The sequence below is a fragment of the Hippopotamus amphibius genome, chromosome 10 (assembly GCF_030028045.1).
Source record: "Hippopotamus amphibius kiboko isolate mHipAmp2 chromosome 10, mHipAmp2.hap2, whole genome shotgun sequence".
Lineage (NCBI taxonomy): Eukaryota > Metazoa > Chordata > Mammalia > Artiodactyla > Hippopotamidae > Hippopotamus > Hippopotamus amphibius.
In genome coordinates this window covers 104,260,174-104,278,565 of record NC_080195.1, presented here as the reverse complement: position 1 = coordinate 104,278,565, position 18,392 = coordinate 104,260,174, and the positions used below count along the sequence as shown (strand labels likewise).

The following is an 18,392-nucleotide window of genomic DNA, read 5'->3' as shown; positions in this document are numbered from 1 at the left end:
ATAATAGTTTGTACCTCCTAATCCCCTACCCTTATACTACTCCTCCCTGCCTTCCCTCTCCCCTCTAGTAACCACTAGTTTGTTCTCTATGTCTGTGACTCTGTTTCTTTTTTGTTATATTTGCTAGTTTGTATTTTTTTAGATTCCACATATAAGTGATATCATGTAGTATTTGTCTTTCTCTGTCTGATTTATTTCACTCACTATGATACCCTCCAAGTCTATCCATGTTGTTGCAAATGGCAAGATTTCACTCTTTTTTAGGGCTGAGTATTATTCCATTGTATATACATACCACATCTTCTTAGTCCATTCATCTGTTTTTGTTTTGTTTTGTTTTTTACTTTACACACTTTGTTTTTTTATTATTTTAAGAACTTATTGGGATATAATTGACATACAATAAACTGCATATATTTAAAGTGTACAATTTGATTTGTTTTTCTTATTAGTAATGTATATATGGCAATCCCAATCTCCCACTCAATCCCACCCCAACCCTACCAGCTTTCCCCACTTGGTGTCCATATGTTTGTCCTCAACATCTGTGTCTCTATTTCTGTCTTGCAAACTGGTTGATCTGTACCATTTTGCTAGATTCCACATATGTGCCTTAATGTATATTTGTTTTTCTCTGACTTACTTCACTCTGTATGACAGTCTCTATGTTTTTTTAGGTTTTTTTTTAAGAGAATAAGCAGCTGGTTTCTTTTTTAAATAAATTTATTTATTTGTTTATTGATTGATTGATCGGCTGCATTGGGTCTTTGTTGCTGTGTGCAGGCTTTCTCTAGTTGCAGAGAGCGGAGGCTACTCTTCCTTGTGGTGCGCAGGCTTCTCCTTGCGGTGGCTTCTCTTGTTGAGGAGAGTAGTTGTGGCTCTCGGGCTCTAGAGTGTAGGCTCAGTAGTTGTGGTACAGGGGCTTTGTTGCTCTGAGGCATGTGGGATCTTCCTGGCCCAGGGATCAAACCCTTGTTCCCTGAATTGGCAGGAGGATTCTTAACCACTGTGCCACCAGGGAAGCCCCCATTCATCTGTTGATGGACTTAGGTTGCTTCCATATCTTGGCTATTGTAAACAATATTGCTATGAACATTGGGATGCATGTGTTTTTTTGAATTAGTGTTTTTGTTTTTTTCAGATATATAGCCAGGAATGGAATTGCCGGGTCATGTAGTAGTTTTATTTTTAGTTTTTTGAGAAACCTCCATACTGTTTTCCACAGTGGCTGCCCCAGTTTACATTCTCACCCACAGTGTATGAGGATTTCCCTTTTCTCCACATCCTCTTAACAGTGCTTTTTGGTGCAAAAAGACCTGTGTAAGAACTTGGTCCTGTCTGTGTGGCTTTGGCCATGCCAACTTCCCTGCCTCTGTTTTTTGTCATATTAAATGAGATTTATAAAAGATCTTGATAGTCCTTTTAAAGAGATAATACCTCTTAAGAGCCAAACGCACTGCTTATTGTGTAAAAGATACCTCAACAATCTTAGTTTCTATTCATTACCTCTTTGATGTAGCATCGCAGATCTTTAGCTGAATTGAACGTAGACTCTTCATCTGCCTGGTCTTCATGTCAGTCTTGCTAAATGTTGTTCACTTAGGTGAAGTGGACAGAAAAGGTTATTTTTTCCCCTTAGTTTAATCAGATTTATTGAGGACCAATTCAGAACCAGATACAGTGGGAATAAGATGAGCCAATTCACTGCTTCCATGAAGCTGACATTCCAGGGGATGAGAGTAAAAAACAAGTGTCAGGTGGCAAAAGTGGGCTGTAGACTAAAATGGGGTAAGAGGGTAGGCATTGAGGGATGGGGGTGTTTATTAATAGTAGACCATGGAGGGTAGGGGGACTGGGAGTACTTCTCAGAGGAGGTGTCGTCTTGAGATCTGCATGGACGGAGGATATCTGGGAAAAGAACATTCCAGGCAGAGGGAACTAGCAGTGGGTTGAAGAACTACAAGAGCTTGTGTGGGAAAGGCAGGAAAGAGTAGGGAGTGAGGCCACGCAGCTCAAATCACCTTCAGGAGCTTCTTGCTTAGATCTTATTTGCGTGCAATAGGAAGCAACATACTTGAACCGCAAAGCTGGCCGCTCTCCCCCTCTATAGAGACTTCGTTAGACGTGTTTTGCAGAGAAGATGGAAAATAATAGTGTATCTGTTACTTTGATTACAATTCCCATCATATAATAATTAACTGCTAGCTGTCATTATAGGACTTCCTCTAATTTCATTTAGCACCTTGGGGACCTCTATTAGCCTGTATCCCAATCAATTTCACATCGTTAAGGGGGAAAAGGCATATTGCAGTTGAGTTTTAAATCTAACGTGGAAAATGATGCATCTATTGTACTCGGCTAGACTGTCTTATTTTCTTTCAGTTCATAAGGCTCCCCCCATCCCCCCACCCCCGCCCAGGCCCTCTTTTCTGGCTTGCTGATACAGGCATGTGGCATGTTGTTTTCCTAATTAGGACATCCTTTCACAGATAGCTGTTAATGAATTCCATACATCCTGCATCCTTTCGGTAACCTCTTTTGGTAACCTCTCAAATTCGGGTAACAAAAATTTTCAGCTGACAGCCAAGGGAACATGTGTCCCCTCCCCAAGATAGATGTCTTAGTCAATATTTATTCTCACGTCTGCCACCTTTTACTACCCTCTTGTCCTCTAGGTAAGTTCATTTATGTAGAGAAATGTAATCACATCTGTTTTCTCAGTTGGGTTGAACAACGAGTTCTCCCGTCCTAGAAAATACAGGGAAGGTTCTCCTCTTTGCCTCTGTGGCATATTGGGCGACTTGCTGTGTTTAGATAACCCCGGCCTCTCTCTGCTGGCCTTGTGAAAGCCCTTCTTACTGTCATATCACTGCAGAGGCGTGAGTCCCTGTCCCCAGCAGATGACTTTGCTCTGGAGGTGAGCAGTGATCTGTGTCGGACTATTTGTCACTTCACTAGAAGTAGCCCCTTGAGAAGCAGGGCCATCTCCAGACTGCTCAGTCTTATTAGTTTTGAAATAAGGTCTGTAGCTTGTGGGTACGAACTAGGATCACTCCACACTGTAAAAGAAGAAACCGAGACTTACAAGCGAGGATGTAGAGGGAATGGTTGCCCAGTGCTGGTGGCCAGGTCATCATCAATGTGAGCCCTGAATCGACTCATGTGTTCTGACTAACGTGTATGTGTGTGTGTGTGTGTGTGTGTGTGTGTGTGTGTGTATAAAAATGAATAGAATTTTTTTTTAGAGTGGTTTTGGGTTCACAGCAGAACTGAGCAGAAAGCACAGAGAGTTTCCGCACACCTCTTGTCCCCTTCCCTGCCCCAACCCCCAGCCCCTCGTCATCAACACCCCTCCTCACCCCCCGAGTGGTACATTTGTTAGAATCTGTGAACCTATATTGACACATCACTGTCACCCAGAGTCCATAGTTACATTAGGTTCACTCTTTGTGTTGTACACTCTGTGAGTTTTGACAATCTAATGATCTGTATACAGCATTATAGCATCATACCGAATAGTTTCACTGCCCTAAAAATCCTCTGTGCTCTACCCAATTATTCCTCCCTCCTCCCTAATCCCTGGCGACCACTGATCTTTTTATTGTCTCTAGTTTTGCCTTTTCCAGAATGTCATATAATTGGAATCATGCAGTATGTAGCCTTTTCAGATCTTCTTTCACTTAGTAATATGCCTTTAAGGCTCTTCCATGTCTTTTTGTGGTTTGATAGCTCATTTCTTTTTAGCACTGAATAATATTCTATTGTATGATGTACCCTAGTTTATTTATCCAGTCACATACTGAAGAATGTCTTTCTTGCTTCTGGGTTTTGGCAGTTATTAATAAAGATGCTATAAACATTTGCGTGTAGATTTTTGTGTGGATATAATGTATATGTATACTTATATGTATGTTTAAGGAAGTTGTATTTTTTCTGATTATGAAAAAATATGTACTCAATTGTATAACATTTGACAAATATAAAAAAAGAAAAACTTAAAAATTCAGTACAAGTCTATTAATTTAATGTAATAAAACACATGAAATTGAAGCTGTCTTGGAAAATGTAGGACATATGGTTATTATATACTATAATAGTTAGTGGTAAAGACACGAAAGATTTAGGGCCTTCTAAATGTTGGTTCTATTTCCATGAAAATTGCTTCTTAAATGACTTTTTATGATAATCAGTGTTCAAATAAACACTATCAGCTTTGCAAAATAGCTAACTTAGAAGTCCCTTGAACAACTGACCTCCAAGGAGGTACTGAAGTTCTTCCATTAAAAAATCCAAATATATGTTAGCCATGACCCTTAGTGCAGGTGGAGGGGAATTATTCATGTGGAATCCAGTGGATCAGATGCATGCATATTTTATCATGCCTGATGTGACTGCTTGGGATGTAGGAGTGTTTGTATCTCCTGGGCATCTGTTGGTGCAGAGGTAGAGGATGCTGCTGGGGAGGTGGAGGCTCATGGAGTAGTAATGCCTAAAGAGCAACCTCAGAAGTGGATATAAGTTGATCCAGGCATCCGGTTGCTTTTCATTTTTCTTTCTTTCTTTCTTTCTTTTTTTTTTTTAAAGAATATTCATAGGCTTCTCGTGAATTTTTTAAAAAATTTGTTTTATTGAAGTATAGTTGATTTACAGTGTTGTGTTACTTTCTGGTGTACAGCAAAGTGATTCAGTTATATATATATGTATACATATATATAATAATAGTTTGCAACTGCTAATCCTAAACTCCCAATTCATCCCTCCCTCACCCTTGGCAACCACAAATCTGTTCTCTATGTCTGTGGGTCTGTTTTTGTTTTGTAGATTTGTGTCGTATTTTAGATTCCACATATAAGTGATATCATATGGTACTTGTCTTTCTCTATCTGACTTACTTCACTTAGTATACAATCTCTAGGTCCATCCATGTTGCTGCAAATGGCGTTATTTCGTTCTTTTTAATGGCTGAGTAATATTCCATTGTGTGTGTGCATGCGCGCGCGCGCGCACACACACACACACACACACACACACACACACGTGTGTGGCTTGTGGGATGAGGGATCTTAGTTCTCTGACCAGGGATTGAACCCACGCCCTTGGCAGTGAAAGTGTGGAGTCCTAACCACTGGACTGCCAGGGAATTCCCTCAGTATTCATTTTTAACAAACCATAACTCAACTTAAAAAGATCTTTCCATGATTTCTGTGAATGGGAGTATATGCCTAGCAACTTTTTTAAAAAATTAGTTTTAAATATCCATTGTCTCTTTTTGTGGAAAAGCTGGTCTGGGGCAAGCGTGCAAATGAAGGCTTGTATAACCTATGTCTAAATACATATATTTATAAAAAGTTGTAAATCAAGCTAATAAATTTTAATTTTTTTCCCATTTTTTATTGGCTGCGTTGGATCTTTGTGGCTGCGCAGGCTTTCTCTAGTTGCCGCAAACGGGATCACTCTTCATTGCAGAGTGCGCGCTTCTCATTGTGGTGGCTTCTCTTGTTGCGGAGCACAGGCTCTAGGCACGCAGGCTTCAGTAGTTGTGGCACGCAGGCCCAATAGTTGTGGCTCGAGGGTTCTACAGCACAGGCTCAGTAGTTGTGGCACACAGGCTTAGTTGCTCATCAGCATGTGGGATCTTCCCGGACCAGGACTTGAACCCATGTCCCCTGCATTGGCAGGTGGATTCCCAACCACTGAGCCACCAGGGAAGTCCCCAAGCTGATAAATTATGAAATAAAAGATGTTTTATTCTCCTCCCTTGACAAATAAACTTTCATGATGACCTGGGAAACTGGATTCCGATTTAGAATAGTTAGACTCCTTGAAATACCACAAGGGATCCTGGAGGTGAGGGGTAGCCAGCCCCCAGCCCGTGGTCCATCCTTACCCTCCCACCCCGGCTCCATCTTGGACTGTGGACACTACAACCTACATAAATAAGCTCCCTCCACAAACCCCACAGATGTCTGCCCTGGGGCATAAGAGTGCACAGTCTCTACCTTCACCCTTGGTAGGACAGACCTAAGAGAATCTTTGGAAGGGCTTTGCACTAGGGCCAGGGTACCTGAGTGTGTTCTGAAGAGGGGTAGGGCTGGCCTCTGTGCGTGTGCATCTGCTTGTCTTCTGGGAAAGGCATGGCTGGTGGAGGCGCAGAGCAGGCCCTCTGATGTGAGTGCCCAGGTCTGGTCCTTCTTCCCTGGTATTAGAGATGGTTCTGCAAAAAGGGATCCAGAGTCTTTTGCTACGAGGAATCATTGAGCTTTGGTTTTGATCTTAGAAAAGTGAGCCATCACTTTTAACATAATGAAAATTAGGGTGAGAAGTGTCCACTATTAAATACGTTGGAATTCAGCAGCGTACAGTTCAAAAGTTGTTGTTTTTATCAGGTAGCTATCATATTCTGGCATAGGTTCATTTAGAAAGCTCTAGGCTTGCTCAGATAATATAATATACATTTATATAACATTTTTGGTTTGGGGGTTTTTTTTGAGTGTTTTCACTTTTCAAGAACCATAATGAAGTTTTGCTGAACAGCTGACTGTTGGTGTTGGATCCCAGGGATCACAGTTGCCTTTCGAGCTAATGTAATGATTCACCTCCTGGAATCTCCCTAATAGTATTCTTAATGCTCACAACATCTGTGATTGTGTAGATGCTCCCATGTTCTTAATCCTGGCTTTGAAGAGGACTCTCATGAGATGAGCTCATTTCAGTACATAAGAATAGTCAAAATCAAGGTCAAGTTTAAATTAGAAGGGGTGTTTCTAAAGGGTAGGATAGTGAAGTTCTCATACATACTGATGGATCATTTGTCATTTTTGGTAATAATAATAATATAAAGGTTTTACAAACTGTTTATTAGTGAAGATCTCAAAATACTTAGAGATGTGTGGAGCAATGAACACCGTTAAGCGTCCTGAGGTCCCGTTCTGGTGATTCGAGTGTATTCGAGTGATGCTTTGTTTTTACATCACTAGTTATTTAATCAAGATGAAAATGTGGTGTCCATTAATACTGTATGTAGAGAGGTGGGTACTGAGGATGGGTAGTGTGAATTCCCCTCAAGACCAGAGTGCTCACTTCTGTGTTCTCTCACTCTTGCTTTGCAAAGCCTTTGTGCTCTCTAAAAAGAAATTCTGATAAGATTAAAACAATGTCTGTTTAAGATGAGGAAGCTTGTACAGAAAAGAGATATGTTCCAGGGTTTTTTTTCTCCCCCCGTTGCTGGAAATATTTCTGACTACTGCATGTAATGAAATAAATTTGTCACGTTGGACGTAGTGCGTGGTGGGGCTCAGAATGAAGAGCCCAAAACTCAGAGTGGAGGCCTGACGTTTATGGTTATAAATGTGTACTTTAGGAATTGATTTATAAAGAGGAACACCAGTGCTAAAATAGATAAATTGAAGCTTATTCTCATTAAGTAGGTTAGACAGTTCATCAAATATTGGTTCAAATCTCTCTCTCTCTGAAGGTTGGAAAGAAGAGATTAAATGTCAGTGTCCAAGGCAGGGGATTTTGATTGTCCAGCGAACTGGCCAGTTCAGGTGCATATACAATGTAGTTGGGCAAAGTGTTTACGCCTGATGCTTAGCACAGGAGTAGGCAACCCAGGACCCAAAGACCAGATCTGGTCTGTAGTCTCTTTCGTTTGTCTCTTAATCTAAGAGTGGGTTTTACTTTTTTTCTTTTCTTTGGCCATATCGCGAGGCATGTGGGATCTTAGTACCCTGACCAGGGATCGAACCCTCGTTCCCCATCGTGGGAGTGCAGAGTGTTAACCACTGGACCGCCAGGGAAGTCCTGGGTTTTGCATTTTTAAGTGGTTGAGAAAAATTCATAAGAAGAATAATACTTGGTGATATGAGAAAACTGTATGAAATTCAGTTTCCGTGTCCATGAGCAAAGTTTTATTGGAATGCGGCCATGCCCATTCATTCGTGTATTGCCTGTGGCCGCTTTCACACTGCAGTGGCAGAGTTGAGTCGGTGTGACAGAGGCCATATGGTTCAGAAAGCCTAAAATGTTTACTGTCTTTCCCTTTGCAGAACCTATTTGCTGAACCCTGGCTTAGTGGAAATAGAGCTAGATGCTGCTGGCAGCCTGTGCCCTTCTTTCCATCCTCTTATCTTTTCCCTAATACGTGAATGAATAGGTGTTTAATTATATTGATAGGTAACACATATACTGCTTACTGGATTTCCAATTTATTTAACCTATAATGACTCTGTGATGTAGATACAATTAGTATCCCCATTTTACAGATAAAGAAATTGAGGCATAGGAAACACAGGAAACTACACAAGTGAGCAGTTGAGATGCACTTTTGTTGACTCTGATTTTTATATTTAAAGCAAACAAACAGTCCTGAAGTATAAAATAAAATCTAGAATAACTCACGGAAGTTAGAAAATAAAAAAAAAAAAAATTAGGCACCTTCCCTCTTTGACACTTTTTTCATTTGACGATGTATTTCTTTGATTAGTTTTATTTCCAAAGCCCCTTTAGATGTTATGTATTTCCCTGAGCATCCTAATTGTTTGATTCATTCATTCAGCTCAGAACTCCTGTGTGTCCAGTGCTGTGCTAGATACTGGGGGCACATCTGTGAACACAACAGGATACACGGCCCAGAGGGAGCTACAAGACTATGGTCATCTGCCAGCCCATGTCTTCACATGCTCCACTTAGATTCTAGCAATTTGTATCGCTCCTTAGGTGTTCAGCTGCGGATGATAATTTTGAAACGGCAGGTCCCAGCAGATAGAGGAGCAGCTGTCAGATCAGGAAACCTGTCTGTCCACTGGCCCAGATCTTTCTGATGATGTGCGGCAGAACCTTGGAAATGTCTTTTCATTTTCCGTTCCAGATTTTCATCCTGGAAAGTGCAAAATACCAGCCAATTCAGCTGGTCTTAACGAAATCAGAGGCCCCAAATGAGGTAATGATTTCTGCTTTTTATAGCTCACATGCCTTCCTTGTTTACATGGACACAGCTTGTTGGTGTGTAACTTTAGGATGCAGATACATACGTACTGCAAGATACACGTGACCAAATGTGGATATGAGAACTGCTATGTCCCTCGGCATACCTGGAGCTGCCAGTGGGAAGGACAACCTGGACGAGGAAGCGGTGCAGTGCAGACAAGGCCAGGGTCAGTTGCGGGGGTCTGTGAAGGCACATGTGGAGCTTGTTTGCAAGGCAGAGCGAGAGAACTGGGTGTGTGAAGAGGTGTGGGGACAGGATGAGCGTACCAAGTTTTTGAGTTCCTGGTGAGTTACATATAGCCCAGGGTCAGGCACAAAATAGGTGTTCACTGAACATCATTCTACAAAGGCTTCCTACTGCTCAGTGGCCCATGGCCCTTAGAGAATCACTATATGTTTAGATTGAGAGGCTAGGAATAAATAAAACATTTTATTCTGAGTGTTCTAAGTTTATGAAAAAGGTGATTGTGTTTTATAGTTTTTAAAGATGTTTATGATAGGGAGGAATATGGTTTAGACATTACGGTACACTGTCATAGTTCACAAAGGGGAAAATGATTAATTTTCCATATTGAAGGCACAGAAGTGTAATTCTTAAACCAAAAATGTTACAAGGGTTGCCAGTTTACATTATTTTGAATCATATATCTTTATTTTTAAGTTTGTTTGCTGTGCTTTTCATAGCAAAGACCTTGGTATTTTATTTTCCCCCAGATTTATTGAGGTATAGTTGACCTATAAGAATTATATATATTTAAGGTGTAAACATGGTGTTTTGATATATGTATACATTGTTAAATGATGACCACACATCACCTAACATAGTTACCTTTTTTTTGTTTTTTTGTGGTAAGAATACTTAAGATCTGTTCTCTTAGCAAATTTCAGGTATACAATACAGTGTTGTTAACTATAGTCACCATGTTGTATATTAGATATCCAGATGGTATTCATACTGTATAGCTGAAACTTTGTAATCTTTGACCAGAATCTCCTCATTTTCCCCATCCCCTGCCCCCAGGAACCATCATTCTACTCTTCTTTTATGAGTTTGACTTGTGTAGATTCCATAGAAGTGAGATCATGTAGTATTTGTCTTTCTGTGTCTGGCTTATTTAACTGAGCATATAATGTCCTCCAGGTTCATCCATGTTGTTGCAAATAGCAGGATTACTTTCTTTTCAAGGCCAAATTGCCTTCTTTTTCAAGGCTGAGTAGTATTCACATATATATAAAACATCATTTCTTTTATCCATTCATCTGTTGATGGACCCTTAGGTTGTTCCATATTTCCATATCTTGGCTATTTTGAATAATGCTGCAGTGAACATGGGAGTATACATATGTATTCAAGATTCAGATTTCATTTCCTTTGGGTGTATACCCAGAAGAGGGATTGCTGGATCATATGGTAGTTTAATTTTTACTTTGTTGAGGAATCTCCACAATGTTTTCCGTAATGGCTGTACAGATTCCCACTTGATGTACAAGGGTTCCCTTTTCTCTGCATCCTTGCTGACACTTGTCGTCTTTTATCTTTTTGATAATAGCCATTCTAGCAGGTGTGAGGTGATAGCTCATGGTGGTTTTGATTTCCATTTCTCTGATGATGAGTAATGTTGAGTCCCTTTTCATATGCATGTTGGCCCTATGTATGTCTTCTTCTGAGAAATATCTATGCAGGGCCTTTGCTCATGTTGAAATTCAGTTATCTTCTCTTTTTGGTATTGAGTTGTTTGAGTTTTTAAAATATATTTTGGATATTAGCCACTGGAATGATTTGCAAATATTTTCTCAAACTTCGTAGGTCATCTTTTTACTCTGGTGATGTTTCCTTTGCTATGCAGAAGTTTTTAGTTTGATGTAGTCCCACTTATTTATTTTTTTCTTATCTTAGCTGTGTCAGATCCAAAAAATCATTGCCCAGACCAAGGTATAGAAGTTTTTTCCCTATGTTTTGTTCTATGAGTTTTACAGTTTCGGGTCTTATGTGTAAGTTGTTAATCAATTTTGAGTTGCTTTTTATATATAGTGTGAGATAAGGGTTCAGTTTCTTTCTTCTGAATGTGGATATCCAGTTTTCCCCAAATCATTTATTGAAGAGACTATTCTCTCCTCATTATATATTCTTGGCTTCTTTGCCATAAATTAATTGACTGCATATGCATGGGTTTCTTTCTGGGCCCTCTATTTTGTTCCAGTGGCCTATATGTCTGCTTTTAATGTAAATATCATACTGTTTTGATTACTGTAGCTTTGTAAAATATTTAAAATTTTTTTCCTTCATATCTTTATTGGAGTATAATTGCTTTACAATATTGTGCCAGTTTCCACTGTACAGTAAAGTGAATCAGCTGTATTTATACATTAATCCCCATATATTTTAAAATCAGGCTGTCTCTAGTTTCATTCTGTCTTGCTCAAGATTGTTTTGGTTATTTGGGATTTTTTGTGGTTCCATATGAATTTTAGGGCTTTTTTTTCCTGTTTCTGTGAAAAATGCCTGGAATTCTGAAACTTTGAAAGGGATTGCCCTGAATCTGTAGATCACTTTGACTAGTTATGGGACATTTAAACAATATTAATTCTACCAATCCATGAACATGGGATATCTTTCCATTTATTTGTTTCTTCAGTTTCTTTCATCAGTGCTTTATAGTCTTCAGCGTATAGATCTTTCATCTCCTTGGTTAAAAGTATTCCTAAGTATTTTATTCTTTTTGATGCTATTTTAAATGGGATTATTTTCTTAATTTCTTTTTTGCATAGTTTATTGTTAGTGTACAGAAATGGAACTGATTTGTGTGTGTGTAGTTCTAAAAATTTTTGGATGGAGTCTGTAGGGTTTTCTGTATATAAGATCATTTCATCTGCAGAGACAATTTAACTTCTTCCCTTCTGATTTGGATACTTTTTATTTCTTTTCGTTACCTAATTGCTTTGGGTGTGATTTCCAGTAATATGTTGAATAGAAGCGTTGGGAGTGGGCATCTTTGTTTTGTTCCTGATCTTAGAGGAAAAGCTTTCAGTTTTTCACTGTTGAGAATGATGTTAGCTGTGGGCTTGTCAGATATCTTTCTGTACCTAAATTGTTGAAAGTTTTTATCGTGAAAGGGTGTTGAATTTTGTCAAATGCTTTTCCTGCATCTATTGAGATAATTGTATGTTTTTTCCCCTTCATTCTGTTAATGTGGTGTATCACATATATGCTTATGTTGAACTGTCCTTACATCCAGGGATAAATCCTACTTGATTATGTTTTATGACTCTTTTAATGCACTGTTGAATTTGTTTTGCCACTATTTTGTTGATGACTTTTACATCTATTTCATCAGGGTTATTGGCCTGTAATTTTCTTTTCTTGTAGTGTCCTTGTCTGGCTTTGGTAGCACGCTAGTGTTGGCCTCATGAGTTTGGAAGTGTTTCCTCCTCTTCAAGTTTTTGAAAGAGTTTGGGATGGCTCAGCATTAATTCTTTAAATGTTTGGTAGAATTCATCAGTGAAGTGACAAGGAAAGACCCTGACTTTTATTATCTCTTTAAATATCATCAGTTGACTGACATGTTTTAAAAAGATTTTGTTGTATACAGTATAAAAAGAAAGAGCACAGATACTTCAAGTCTGTCATTCTGTATACTACATTCCCCTCATTGGCTACCTTTTTGGAGATCAGTGTCACTGGAGTTATTCTGTGTTTGGGAAAAAAAAGAGACCAAAGAGCTGTCAGGAGGTTGTTAGGCTTTGTGATAATTTATTTATTTATTTTTTACGTCTTTAATAAGATACAGAGCAGTCTGATAGCTAGTGGTCAGAAATGTTGAGATTAGAGATTTTACGTATCTAATTTGCTGTTGTGACTTTGTCAAAATATATAATTAATCTCTCTGCTGTTCATTTCCTTCTGCCCTTAGGTTGGTACTAAATGGGTGTGAGCCTTCATAGTCATGCTTTGTGTCACCCATGTTTTTAGGCAGTGGTTTTCATGTTTCTTTGTGGCTCTGCATACAAGTACATAACTCACTAATGAATGCTGAGAATTCTAGCCACGTGGGTCTCTGGTGTTTACATATGAATTTGCAAAAGCATTGCATGTGAGAGATGGTTACCATTTTGTTCCATTCCTTCCTCCTTTCTAATCTCTGATTCAGGAATTTCCACTTGACCCAGGTTAAATGTATCCTGCACACATCTTTTCTGTGTTTTATTGGTCTGCTTGGTATTATACTTGAAGAAGGGGACTGTGTTATCTGTGTCCTCTCAAAAGGCTTGGTACATTGCACACAAGAGCTTGTTGATTTTGTTGTTAGTTTTATGAATATATGTATTTGTGGATTTATAAAGCTAGTTTTGGAGTGCTGCTCTCTGCCAGGCCCTTGCTTAGCAGTTTATATGAGATATATCATTTATTTTTCACAATAATCCAGTGGGAGGGGTACTGTTTCTTTCCTTACTTTACATATAGGCAAACTGTGCCTTGGAGAAGTTAAGTGGAGCATCAAAGATCACTCAGCTTTTGAGTGGTGGGGTTGGGATTCAAACTAGTGCTGATTCCAAAGCCCCTGTTCCTACCCAATCTGGTATAATGCAAGTTTCATTAAATTAAACATATAGCCTGCTTTATGAAAGGTGTGTATGTTAACTTTAGAATTTTGACCGACATTTTAATGTACTAGAAAAACTGTGGTACCAAGTACATTCCTTTTCTTTATATCATGACTGGTAATGGGATTGATTACCTTCTAATGGACTTTTTCTTTTAAACAACTTTAGTGAGCTATAATTTACATACCATACAATTCATCCATTTAAAGTGTACACTTCAATAGTGTTTAGTATATTCACAGAGTTTTACAGCCGTCCCCACGATCATTTTTAGAATAAAAGAAACTCTGTACCATAACCAGTCACTCCTCATTTCCCCCCAGCTCTCCCCACCCATCTCCAGCCCTAGCCCCAGCCCCAGGCAACCATTAACCTAATTTGTCTCCAGATTTGCCTGTTCTGGACATTTCATGTAAATGGCATCGTACAATATATGGTCTTTTGTGTCTGGCTTCTTTCACTTAGCATAATGTTTTCAAGTTTCATCCATGTTGTGGCACGTATCAGCACTTCATTTCTTTTTATTGCCAAATAATATCACGTTGTATGGATTTATGTATTTTATTTATCCATTCATCAGTTGGTGGACACGGGTTATTTCCACTCTTTGGCTATTGCAAGTAATGCTGATATGACACATTCACATATAAGCTTTTATGTGGACATATGTTATCATTTACCGAGAAATGAGATTGCTTGGTCATATGGTAACTCTAGGTTTACTGTTTTTAGGAACCACCAGACTATTTTTCAAAGCAGCTGCACCATTTTCCATTTCCATCAGTGACATGTGAGGCTTCTTTATGTCCTTGCTAACATTTGTTATTATCTTTTTGATGATAAGCATTCTCGTGGATGTGAAGTGGTATCTTAATGTGGTTTTGATTTTTGCTCCCTTAACGGCTAGTGCTGAGTGTGCATCTTTTCATGTGGAATTGAATTTTTAAAAAATAAATAAGTAAATTTATTTATTTATTTTTCACTGTGTTGGGTCTTCATTGCTGCACACGGGCTTTCTCTAGTTGTGGCGAGTGGGGGCTACTATTTGTTGCAGTGCATGGGCTTTTCATTGCGGTGGCTTCTCTTGTTGTGGAGCACAGGCTCTAGGCGCTCGGACTTCAGTAGTTGTGGCATGTGGGCTCAGTAGATGAGGCACATGGGCTTAGTAGTGCTCCACGGCATGTGGGATCTTTCCAGACCAGGGATCGAACCCATGTCCCCTTCATTGGCAGGTGGATTCTTAACCACTGCACCACCAGGAAGTCCTGAAACTGACTTTTAAATATAGATTTTGTGTGTGTGTTCCTCTGAAGTAAGTAACACCTGTACTGGTGTTGACATTTTCTTGTCTCCTTTACTATTATCAACTTAAAATCGCATCTAGAGTTGCATCTAACTTGTCTAAGGTCCAGCCTTGGGTGGTTCTTTGGCCAAGGGCATGGCACGATGTTTTGGAAGCAGAAATTATTCATTACTTCCTTAATGTCAATCTATTGGCCAGATTCTATGGCTGAAAACATGCATGGGAGAAGGATAAGCTTCATGGACTAGTGGAAGCCAACTAAAGATGAGAGTAAAACAGTTAAAAAGTTATGAGGGTTAAAAGTTCAGGTGTCCTGGCTAGAAAAAGAATCCTAAAATTTGAAGACCCAAAAGACCTCGAATAGCCAAAGCAATCTTGAGGGAAAAAAATGGAGCTGGAGGAATCAGATTCCCTGACTTCAGACTATACTTCAAAGCTACACTAATCAAGACAATATAGTACTGGCACAAAAACAGAAATATAGATCAGTGGAACAGGATAGAAAGCCCAGAGATAAACTGTGGTCAACTAATCTGTGACAAAGGAGGCAAGGATATACAGTGGAGAAGAGACAGCCTCTTCAATAAGTGGTGCTGGGAAAACTGGACAGCTACATGTTAAAGAATGAAATTAGAACACTCCCTAACACCATACAGAAAAATAAACTCAAAATGGATTAAAGACCTAAATGTAAGACTAGACACTATAAAACTCTTAGAGGAAAACGTAGGAAGAACACTCTTTGACATAAATCACAGCAAAATCTTTTTTGACCCACCTCCTAGAGTAATGGAAATAAAAACAAAAATAAATAAGTGGGGCCTAATGAAACTTAAAAGCTTTTGCAGAGCAAAGGAAACTGTAAGCAAGATGAAAAGACAACCCTGAGAATGGGAGAAAATATTTGTAAATGAATCAACAGACAAAGGATTAATCTCCAAAATATATAAACAGTTCATGCAGCTCAATATCAAAAAAACAGACAACCCAATCCAAAAATGAGCAGAAGACCTAAATAGGCTTTTCTCCAAAGAAGACATACAGATGGCCAAGAGGCACATGAAGAGTTGCTCAACATCACTAATTGTTAGAGAAATGCAAATCTAAACTACAATGAGGTATCACCTCACACTGGTTAGAATGGGCATCATCAGAAAATGTACAAACAATAAATGCTAGAGAGGGTGTGGAGAAAAGGGAACCCTCTTGCACTGTGGGTGGGAATGTAAATTGATACAGCCACTATGGAGAACAGTATGGAGGTTCCTTGAAAAACTGAAAATAGAGTTACCACATGACCTAGCAATCTCACTACTGGGCATATACCCAGAGAACACCATAGTTCAGAAAGACACATGCACCCCAGTGTTCATTGCAGCACTATTTACAATAGCCAGGACATGGAAGCAACCTAAATATCCATCAACAGATGAATGGATAAAGAAGATGTGGTACATATATGCAATGGAATATTACTCAGCCAAGAAAAGGAATGAAATTGCAACATTTGTAAAGACATGGATGGACCTAGAGACTGTCATACAGAATGAAGTGTGTCAGAAAGAGAAAAACAAATATCGTATAGTAACACAGATATGTGGAATATAGAAAAACGGTGCAGATCAACTGGTTTGCAAGGCAAAAATAGAGACACAGATGTAGAGAACAAACATATGGACACCAAGTGGGGAAAGCTGGCGGGGGTGGTTGGGGGGGGTTGGGGTGGGATGAATTAGGAGATTGGGATGGCCATATACATTACTAATAAAAACAATCAAATTGTACACTTTAAATACATGCAGTTTATTGTATGTGACATATCTCAATAAAAGTCCGTAAAAAACGAAAAGAAAAGAAAATTGATGAATCAAGGGAAAAAAAAAGGTTCCGGTGCCCTGGGGAGAGCATGAGATACTTGTGGGCTGGATTTGGAGCTGGTTGGAACACAGTTAAAAGATGTTCATTAATGAATCAACTCCAAACTGGGAGGATATCTGTGGTTTATACCACAAATTGCTCAATACCTGAAAAATACCTGGCCTGGTCACTTACAGGGAACACTCACTTGTTACACAAGAATACAGTTTCTTTGTTAGCTAGGACTCCTGTTTGTAAGTAACAGAAATCAACTCAAGGTCAGGTAAGTTTGTTTTGTGTTGGTTTCTTAAGGAGATTGCTGTTACTTTTTTTATAAAAATACAGAACACCTTCTAGGCTAGCGGTCACCAATCTTTTTGGCACCAGGGACCAGTTTCGTGGAAGACATTTTTTCCATGGTCAGGGGGAGCGGGGAGTGGTTCAGGCAGTAATGCGAGAGATGGTTCAGACGGTAATTCAAGCAAGTGATGGGGAGCAGCAGATGAAGCTTCGCTCGCTCGCAGCTCACCTGCTGTGTGGACCAGTACTGGTCCATGGCCTGGGGGTTGGGGACCCCTGTCGTAGACCATTGGTAGCTATGTGTCTGTCTAGGGATTATACCCGTGGGGAAGGTCATCGGGATTCTGGACTCCCTGGCCCACGTGGTTCCGCGTGTCTTTGCTAATCTGTGTCATTTCTTCTCTCCTGTAGCGTTTCATTATTTTTCTCTTGTTCCTGAATTGACATGGCTACAAATGTGGCTGCCAGTAGTTTCTGAACTTAAATATTACGTGTGGGTAGAAGACCTGTAGGGTGTTCAGTACAAACTCTGAATAAATTCAGCAGCCCAGGATGGCAGGCAGAGCCTGTGACATATCGTTTAAAAAGCAGCATGTAATGTCCTGCACAGAGTTTGGGGAAAAGAAGGACGTAGAAGTGACCGTTGTACATGTATGGGACAGGGAAGGTAGGACTCGTAGCAGTGCGTGTCAGAAAGCGTAATGTGGTTACTAGAAATGAATGAACCCATCGTGGGCTAAGGGAAATGTGTCCTGGTCCCACGGATCATTCATCAGGTCAGCCCAGTGCTTGAGGACTGTATCTAGCTCCTTGACTGGCATTAGAAGGAGAACTTTGAGAAAGTGGAGTAGTCAGAGGAGCAGAACCAAAATGGTAATAGGAAACCTTGGCAGCAGAAACAATATAAAGGAGACAAGACCACTTCCTTCTGCTATTTGAAAGGTTAGCATTTAGAAAAGTTATTTAGTCTGGTTTCTCCAGCAGAGGGGAGTTACAGAGAGGCATCTTTAAAATCCATCTAAGAAAAATTTCTAACTCTTAGAGTAAGGAGTGGCCTATAATTTTGTGCTTTCTAGATGGGGCTATATTACCACACATCCAGGATATTATAGCTATAGCTATAGGTGGTGTTCTAGATTTCCTCTGTACTTTTTTTTTTTTTTTTTTTGGCACACGGGCTTAGTTGCTCCGCGGCATGTGGAATCTTCCTAGAGCTAGGATCGAACCCGTGACCTCTGCATTGGCAGGCGGACTCTTAACCACTGCGCCACCTAGGAAGCCCCCTCTGTACTTTTAATAGCATTTGGTCATGGCATTAGTCAGCATTTAAGCAGTATAATTG

At 39.6% G+C, this 18,392-nt stretch overlaps 1 protein-coding gene across 6 annotated transcripts in view; it reads left to right on the top strand.

The window, feature by feature from the left end:
- Positions 1 to 18,392, top strand: part of TIAM1 (TIAM Rac1 associated GEF 1) — a 395,420-nt gene that overhangs the window by 146,808 nt on the left and 230,220 nt on the right. Inside the window, exon 1 of one of the 6 annotated variants that reach the window (XM_057696183.1) lies at positions 8,922 to 8,941. The exons of the other annotated variants lie outside the window; for them this stretch is intronic. The gene's annotated coding sequence lies outside the window, so the exon portion shown is untranslated. Of the gene's footprint in view, positions 1 to 8,921; positions 8,942 to 18,392 lie in introns of those variants that run through there. 6 annotated transcript variants of the gene reach the window in all.